This window comes from Bidens hawaiensis, unplaced genomic scaffold (assembly GCF_021521415.1).
Source record: "Bidens hawaiensis isolate Kalapana, Puna unplaced genomic scaffold, B.hawaiensis_p1.1 tig00026378_1, whole genome shotgun sequence".
NCBI classification, from domain to species: domain Eukaryota; kingdom Viridiplantae; phylum Streptophyta; class Magnoliopsida; order Asterales; family Asteraceae; genus Bidens; species Bidens hawaiensis.
The window spans coordinates 1-9,481 of record NW_027494243.1 but is presented as its reverse complement, the minus strand read 5'-3'; the positions used below and the strand labels follow the sequence as shown (position 1 = coordinate 9,481).

Sequence of the window (9,481 nt, the reverse complement as noted above, 5' to 3'; positions counted from 1 at the left end):
TTAGAGGTATTTTTCGGATATAGATAGGGTATTTGAAAAAACCTGTTTCGGGTATTGGAAAAACCCGGTTGCGGGCATGGAACCGGTTCTGGGTTTCGGGTATTACTATGTACAAATCGGGTCTGGTTCGGGTACATGATTTAATACTGAAATGCATACCATATCCGTACTCTACGAGTAGGGTCGAGTATTAAAAAAACGGTTATAAAATATCTGGTTCCGGGCTTCCGGATTCTGGTTGTTTGTGCAACTCTTGTCACTTCCTCCACGTCCACATCATCAAACACCGTGTCACTAAATTCCATAAGAGCAAAGGTAGTGGGCTTTGTAAGGCCCAAGAAAATGCAAACCGGGCCGTGAACAAAAAGTCCACAAAATACACCTGCAGTGGCAGGAGCTAACAAGCTCTCCACCCTTTGTTTCTCTTTCTCTCTCACACACTCCCCAATCATCAATTCACCTTTTCAAGCACCTTTTTCTCACTCTAAAACACACACATGACTCAACCCAGGGTTCCTTCATTTCATTTCTTCTCACTAGAAAATGCTCTACAATAATATCTTCTTTTACTACTAGTACACATCAATTGTAACCACCCTATATATACTCCACTCTGTATTTAGATGACACACCACGATCTGGATTATTATTATTATACTCACTTGTACCGTACAATTTGCAACAGCAGCAGCAATCATCTTCAGATCACACTTCTTCCGATCAAAACCTTCAGGTATGTGAGTGCACCTTACATGTCAATTACTTTTCAATATATTATTATTATTATTATTATTATTATATGGTTATGATTTTAGGTTTTCTTTGTTTATTAGTGGTTTTAGGTTTTGGTTTATTTGATAATAGAATTACTTAAATTTCTTTTGACAATATCCTTTAATAAAATCCATGAATAGGATATATATACTTTACCAGCTATATTTAATTGAAAGTAGGGGTGCAAAACAGCCCGAGCTTTACTAGGACCGCTTAAATTACACATAGCTCCACTCGTGAGTCGGCTCGTTTACTGCTTATTAATTTGTTTTGTTTCATGCTCTACAGCCTGATGAATTGGAGTTTCAAAAACTGTAGACCTCTTCTGAATCTTTCAACTAACTATAATAAACAAGTGGTAGTAATAAAGTATGTATTAATTGATTTACTGAAGATCTTGTGGACAATTGATTGAATTGGTGTCCATTTTCAAATTTAAGTAAGTAATCTGATTATTAATATAAGGATATTTTGTATATAAAGGGTACTTGGTATGTAATGAGTTGGTCTATTCAGAACAGAATAGGTAGTTGTAGATAATGAGAAGCCTTCAGGTTTTGGATTGTCATATTCACCGTGTTTAATAAGTGGGTCGTGCTCTAGTTGACATGTTCAACCATTTTGATCAAATAGGTCGACCCAGAGTGTCAACTTGTTTACGAACTTCATTTATATCAACTTTAATCGGTTTAGCACATATACATATAACTTGATTACAACCTGCATACACGTTAACTCATTTAGATAGTTGGTTAAATCCGTTTTTGACTCATTTGGATTTTTCATTGACAGGGTTAAAACGTTTATGCAGTATCCATGTTCCCAGAAGGCTAGTTAATCTATGGATTTTGTTAAAGCAGTCACACTTCTCGAGGGTATCTTCATTACAAAATAAATTCTTATTTCATGATTTTTCATAATTATTTAACTCCTAAGATAAATTATTCTGATTGCAGGTTCATTGTGTTTTCACATCTTTCTTTTCACAATCTTATTATCATATTCCCCAAATGTAATTTCTAAGAACCTTCCACCCCCTTCTCAACTAGTTAGCCTTCCAAGTTCTGGAATCTTCCAACCTATAGAAATCTCCCCATCAGTTTAACCCAAATTACCCCTATCTTGGGAGGGTATTACCACCAATGTACCCTTACTTCCCTAAAACATACAAACCGGTATTAACAGGTCGATGCCCGTTCAACTTCTCGTCTATTTCAAACATCATGGAAAAAACCGCAGCCGACTGCTCTGTACTTTTAGCCTCATATGTCGAAAACGTAATATGCTGCCCACAATTCGCTAGTTCACTTCACATATTCCAAGGGCATTTAGTCAGAACACTGATAGTTTAGTTTTACAAAACACCACAACCGCTGATGACTGTTTTAAAGATATTGTGGAAGTTTTAGCCAGCAAAGGCGCGAACAACTCGATCCCGTTAATGTGTTCTTATAAATCATCAAATTTAACTGGCGGTTTGTGTCCCATTAAGGATATTGATACATTTGAGAAACAGTCAACATGAGTAAGTTATTAGATGTGTGTAGTGTGATCGACCCACTTAAAGAATGTTGCAGATCGGTTTGTCAACCCGCGATTATGGAAGCTGCGTTTCAAATATCGTCATCGCAAACGATAGTTGATAAAAGTATGAACACAGGTTTATCTAATGCTGATGTGTTCAATGATTGCAAAGGGATTGTGTTTTCTTGGCTTGCAAGAAAACTTCCATCAGATGCCGCGGATACGTCTTTCAGAATATTATCTGCTTGCAAAGTTAACAAAGGTATAGCTATAGTCTAGTGGTGAGCATGGGTTGGTTCGGTTCGTTTATCGGCTTAAACCGAGTTATAACCAAAACTTCAGTTATTGAAAAATCATAATTGATTCGTTTTAGTTAAGTCGGTTTCCAAAGTGTGGTTCGGTTAAATCGGTTGACTGAAGTTTTGAAGTTGTGGACATTTTTCCTTCGGTTTTATTCTATTAATTTGTTTTTTTGGCTGGTTAAATGGGTTATTTGTATGCGTGCATGCGTATATTGTAAGAATTATATTTTTAGGGGTGTAAACTAGCCGAGCTGAGCCGCCTAGGCAACGGCTCGTTTCGAATTCTATTTTTCAAGCTCGAGCTTGTCTTGTTTATTTTTATATAATAATATAATAATAATAATAGAATATATTTGATATGTTAAATAAAAGGAATAGGTTCATTTAGGCGCACGAGCCAGCTTGAGCTCTATAAATGATGATCGAACTTGGGCTCGTTTTCTGAACAAGCTTAGTTTTAGGATCGAGCTCGTTTAAGTTTGGCTCAGTTTGGTTTATGTTTGGGTTTATTTGAGCTTTTAATGAGCTGATCTCGAGTAGTTCATTAGCGGCTTGGCTCGTTTAAACCCCTATAATACACATACATGTATGTATATATCAGTCTAGTTTTTTCGGTTACAAAATACATAACTAAAACCTAACCACCGTAATCGGTTACTAAAAAATACCAACATAATCATCGTTTTCTCAACTGGTTCTACTCAACCCCAAATTTACAAATTGTTTGGTTGTTTACCCAAGCAAGGTTTAAAAAGGCGGAAACGAGCCTCGAGGCGTTTTCTGTTAGACTCTCGAGGCGTAAGCCTCGAGGCGGACCGAGCGGTAAGCCTCAAAACATAATTAAAAAAATAAAAAAACTTATATATAATCTATAAAAATCACACTTTTAATATTAAAAAATTAAAAATGTATATATAATCTAATAAATAATGTTACTTTTATAAATTTTATGTAACAGTTAATAAATTTATGGATCGAATATAAACTAGTGAAGATAAACGGGCTAAATGTTAAGGTACACTAATTTTACACTTTTTATGTAAAAGTTTTCAACTTTTAGAGACTAAATGTAAACTTGTGTTAGATAGAAGGTTAAATTTTAAAATACCGATAATTTATTAACCTAAAAGGCTAAAACGCTTCTTCACGCAGCTTCTACTTATTCCTGCAACCACTCTTCTTAATATTCGGTAGGTTTCCGGCATGTTTCCGGCGCCGGAATTAGCCGTTGGAAGAAGAGAAGTGCCTTTTAGCTCTATTAATACCATATTCAACAAAAAAAGTCCAAGAAATAAAAAATTTTGGCATATTTTACAACTTCTAGTGAGGCTTAAGCCTCACCGCCTCGCCTCGACGCCTCGGACCCGCCTCAAAGCGCCTCACAAAGGTCGAGGCTTAGGTTTCAGTATACCCTTATGAGGCTAAGCCTCTAAGGCGTTTTTCTACTGAGGCTGCCGAGGCGTAAGCCTCGAGGCGCGCCTCGGAACGCCTTTTTAAAACCATGTACCCAAGAGATAATATAATTTTGAACCGTATGCTTATTAATACGTCTGGGATGCAGTTTGCCCATTGGAAATGAAGGAGCCGGTTGGTGTAATAAAAGCTTGTAAGAATGTGGCTGCATCAAGTCCTTCATGTTGTAGCTCATTGAATTCATACATCGCTGGAGTACAAAGGCAAATGTTGATTACAAATAAACAAGCAATACTTTGTGCATCGTTTTTGGGGTCAATGCTACGGAAAGGTGGAGTGCTAGCTGACGTTTATGAACTTTGCGATGTTGACTTGAAAGATTTTAGTCTCCAAGGTAAATTAGTTTTTTTTAACCTGTTGAGTTATGGGCCCGGTCCACCTGCAAACACTTTCTTACCCAGTTTTTAAAACTTCTGTAAATATTTGCTAAAAGTAAAATTAACTTTTATGAATTTTGAATATTTAACCCCATTTGACCCTTTCAGTTTTTAGGTAAATAAATTGAAATTCTCATTGCTATTATTATTATTATTATTATTGTTGTTGTTGTGTTGTTTTTGTTATTTATATTGTTTCTGATATTTCTTTTATTTTTTTGTATGCAATATGATTTCTGGGGCTGAAGTAGCTTCTGGAGGTGAAGGTATGTTTTTTATGACTTCTGTAAGCAAGTTATATATGGTTCTGATTACAGGTTCATGGTCCGTTTTGGCCGGTTTTAATGAAAACACAGGTCGGCTTGGTTGGTTGTGTCGATCAAAATGATTTGGTTTGATGGCTAAAATTATTAATTCGTATCAGAATATTTTAAAATTGATAAAGATGGGTGGGTCATAAATATTATACATGCACATAACCACGCAAACCATAACTATAACCGTGAATCAAACTGTATAAATTTGAAGCCTTTCAAATCAGCTGATTCGTATATTTTTGGGCAGAATTATCGGTTTAAATGGTTCACAGTTTTAATAATCTATGATTTGGATATACATGCAGGATGTCTACTTAGAAGTTTGCCTGCGGATGTGGGGTATGATAATTCAAGCGGGTTCAGTTTCACGTGTGATTTAAGCGACAATATTGCAGCTCCATGGCCTTCATCATCATCTATGGCATCCTTCTCTCTTTGTGCTCCTGGTAATCAGTTGACTTTTGGAATTTTTACGCAACCTGTTCTGACTTTATTTTATATTTTTGGTTTTGTAGAGATGTCATTGCCTGCACTACCGACGTCGGATACGGTATACCATGGTGCGTGTTTTTCCTTGAATAATAAATCTTTTGAATGCTTTTATGATTTTGTCACAAAATGCTGTTATTATTATTAATTTTAATTTCTGAAGTGAATGGCAATGTGGGTTTGCAGGCTGCAATGGGTTGTTTTTGGATGTGTTGATGATTGTGGTTGTGCTTTTTGTAGTTCATTTGAACGATTTGTTGTTTGTGTTTGAGTTAGAGACAGTTGGCAGAGTACGTGTATATTTTCAGAGTGGTTTTCAATGTATAGTGTATCCATTTATTATTGTTATTATTATTATTATGATTATTATTATTGTTGTTGTTGTTGTTGTGATTTAAAAATGGAAGTCTTAAGACAGTATGCTATCGAAGTATGAATACAAAAGGACAATAAGATTGCTGTTGCTAAAGCCTATCAAATCATAAGCTAAAATCAACTCAGGTTTTTATACGAGAGGCTACTTTCAACTTGAATTTGGCATGAACATCTCTCTCTCTCTCTCTCTCTCTCTCTCTATATATATATATATGATTCAACAAAACTCAAAAGTCAAAACACTGTACGTAGCTACAAACTAACTGTAGAGGGGAGAAAGCGAATAACACAATGTGGCTATGGACAGCCACATACCAAATCTGTAAAACGGGATTGAGAGAGAATATGAAGGAAATTCATGGAATTGTCTATTGTATTTTTTTAAAAAGGATATAAAATTATATAGGTATTTTTGTTAAAACGGTGCTTATTGTATTCAAACAGATACCTAATCTGTAAGCCCTAAAACTTAATAATAATAATAATAATAATAATATTGGTCGTTCAAAAAATAATAATAATAATAAGCATTTAATGATCTAGTTTATTATTTATAGGAGCTAAAAGAAAATAAATTGAGTTAAGTATTAGTATATATGAACACAGGAAAGAAAATTATTAGCTTTTGGGTGAAATATAGATTTATTTGTGAAGGGCGGGCGGTGTTGTACAAGAAGGAACCACAAGGCAATCAATCAATCAATCAATCTCTCTGTGACTGTCTGTCTACTGAGTAGTATTTATTTTGTTGATGCTGAAATCATCACACTCATTTCAATCCTATATTTCAGTAGCTTCTTCCTTTCCTTTATTTTCATCTTATTTAACCATCAATTTCAATTTCACACATTTCGATTGCTGAATGAAATATCATCATCAATTAGGGTTTCATTTTCATAATATGCTCTGTTATATTATTCGGCTGTTTATCTCCCTTTACTAATTAGTTACGTACAAATAATTATCAATTACATACATATCTCCATTCATAAAAGTTACGATCTGAATCCAGCAACGTGTTCTGTGTTGCAGTGGATTTGAAGTGGATGATGATATTAATGGTGAGGTGTTAGTTAGCTCTGCTGATGTGGCAGGCGGCAGGACTATTAATGATGATGATGATGTTGATGTTGTTGATGATGGTATGGTAGGATGTTCAATCGGAGGCATGTTTCAGGAAGATCATGATATCAAATTGATCAAGATGATGATGACGATGACGATGTCGATTCAGAAAGAGGTATAGATCCCTTAGATTTGACTCAATCGGTCGACGCATCACTTTAGGGGATGAACCGTATATAGGTCAGGAGTTTGAATCAGAAGCAGCAGCACACGCGTTTTACAACGCGTATGCTACGCGCGTCGGATTTGTGATTCGTGTTAGCAAGCTTTCTAGGTCGAGGCGCGATGGGACCGCGATCGGGAGGGGGCTTGTGTAACAAAGAGGGGTTTAGGATGCCAGATAAGCGTGAGAAGGTTGTTAGACAAAGGGCCGAAACAAGGGTTGGTTGTAGAGCAATGATTTTGGTTAGGAAGTGAGCTCGGGAAAATGGGAAATTACTAAATTCATTAAGGAGCATACTCACCCGTTGACACCTGGCAATGGCGTCGGGACTTGACCTTTGACCAATATCCGGTTTGTTGATTCTTACTCAATCCGATTAGTTTTATTTACCATATCTTTCATGTTGCTGCTAAATATGAACATTATTTTTTGGTGCTGCATTCATAGCGTATTTATACGTCATAAATTAATACTGAAGCTAAAGATTGTGGCCTCATGTTTTGCTTATAGCGTATATGATACCATGCAAAGTCACATGATTTATGAAAATAAAAAACCAAGATTTAAATTGAAGAAGCACCAAAAGTTTGTTTGAAATGGAAAAATCTGGACTAGGGGAAATAGATCATGATTAATCCTATGACATTCTTAAGAATTATATGTGGAAAGTGTGACTGGATCAACACACTATATTTCTCATTTTCTAATATATAGTTTTTTAAAATTACGTTGATATGCGGTGGCCATAATAATACTGGAAAGGTATATAGTGACCCTAAAACATGTACCTATTAATAGTAGGACCGGAAGCTAGAAGTCTGATAATAGGTTATAGATCTTTTTAGGGGGGTGGGGGTGGTCCAATTTCCATCACTCACCACACCCAATGGTGGTGTGCCACCTCACCCCACCACATTTCATCACTAGTGATGGAATTTAGTGGGGGTGGTGGTAGTGTGATGGGTTTGATATATATATATTATATATATATATATATATATATTATATATATATATATATATATATATATATATATATGTATAGAATAGGTTTTTGTGTGAGTGAAATAATTATATTTAGGGGTATATATATATATAAAGAGAGAGAGAGTGAAAGAGTTTCGTGATCACCATCACGTTGAAATCTCCATCACGAGTGATGGAGCCCCCATCACGGACCACCCCCCACCCCCCCTTATTAGGTAGGAGGTCTTATTAATGCTTATTAATCCACATAGATCCTATACTCCCTCATTTATGCTACTAAGCTATAATAATTATTAAATTATTAAAATTACTATAAGAACCTATAGAATTTAATTAAATACTAAGGTACAGTATTTAATTAAATACCATAAATATAATGAATTACTTGCAATCAAGGATCCACTAATTACAACTAATTAATATCAACACTGGTGGTTGTACTGCCGTTAAATTAACAGTAAAACGTAAACATTGATGTTCAAAGATAATCATAAAAAATCTCTTCTTAAAATTAACATAAAAATCATATAATTCTGTAGACATACACACAAGTTTTTCGTACAGTAGTTAAAAATTATTTAGTGCCTATGGTGAAGACTTGCATAGGTGTCTAGTGTGTGAAAACCTGAATCAGTTTTCATAATGTGGCAACTACAAATATGATTTCTGCAGAAACATCATTATGAAACTGTATATTACCATACCAGCTAGTAGTGTGTGTGTGTATAATATATGGTAAATCATGATCTGCTTGATCTTTTTTTGCCCTGTCCTGTGTAGACATGTGGTAGTTCTATTATTTAATGCTAGCTATAGGTGGTTTCGTGCCTTATGTCACGGAGTTATTCTTTTGACTCTCGTGCGGCCTTAGAACTTCGTCTAAGTAAGACTATGTGGTTTGATTGAACGAATTTATGGGCAGCGGAAGTCCTGAAGAGTAGTGTTGGTTTCTTGAAGTGACTTGATCGCAAGTATTCAAGACAGAGTTTTTATATTGTTGGAAGTTAAGCTTACAATGCTTAGTTGTTTACAAGAGTTGGGTGATCTCAAATGAGACCCCATGTCACCTATTTATACTAATTCAACAAGATCTAGAGAGTTCTATTCTAGATTACTCCATACAAAATATTTAGGTAGGATTTCTAGAGATTTCCTGCATCTTGAAGCTTCTTCATAGGCCTAGAAAGATCTTGGTTCTTCCGGGTTGATGTAGCACGTACTAGGCTGTTCCGGAGAGTTCCGGAGGGTACCAGGCTGTTCCATACGCATCCGGGTTGTTCCGGAGAGTTCCGGAGTGCATTGGGCTGTTCCGGAGAGTCCGGATCATACCGGGCTGTTCCAGATAGTTCTGGAGAGGGCCGGGCAGTTCCGGGATGTTCCGGATTGTTCTTGAGTCTTCCGGGCTGCTCTAGTTTTCTCCCGATTGTTCCGAGCAGCTCTTGGTGCTTCTTTAGGGTTCCGGAATGATCCGGATGACGCGAAAAATATTGGGTAATTTGGTGGTGCGTGACATTTAGCTATTGTCCAGGGGTGGTAAACGAGTCATGTTCGTGGGTTGATGGATCAAACCTGACAT

The 9,481-nt window shown here is 36.0% G+C and overlaps 1 pseudogene across 1 annotated transcript; it reads left to right on the top strand.

The window, feature by feature from the left end:
- Positions 1–431: 431 nt before the first annotated feature.
- LOC143573319 (putative GPI-anchored protein At1g61900) lies at positions 432–6,877 on the top strand (annotated as a pseudogene). Its single transcript, XR_013142408.1, has 9 exons — positions 432–733; positions 1,567–1,649; positions 1,731–2,560; positions 4,162–4,407; positions 4,702–4,716; positions 5,073–5,213; positions 5,283–5,327; positions 5,443–5,584; positions 6,664–6,877. The product of XR_013142408.1 is annotated as a putative GPI-anchored protein At1g61900 (transcript).
- The last annotated feature ends 2,604 nt before the right edge of the window (positions 6,878–9,481 follow it).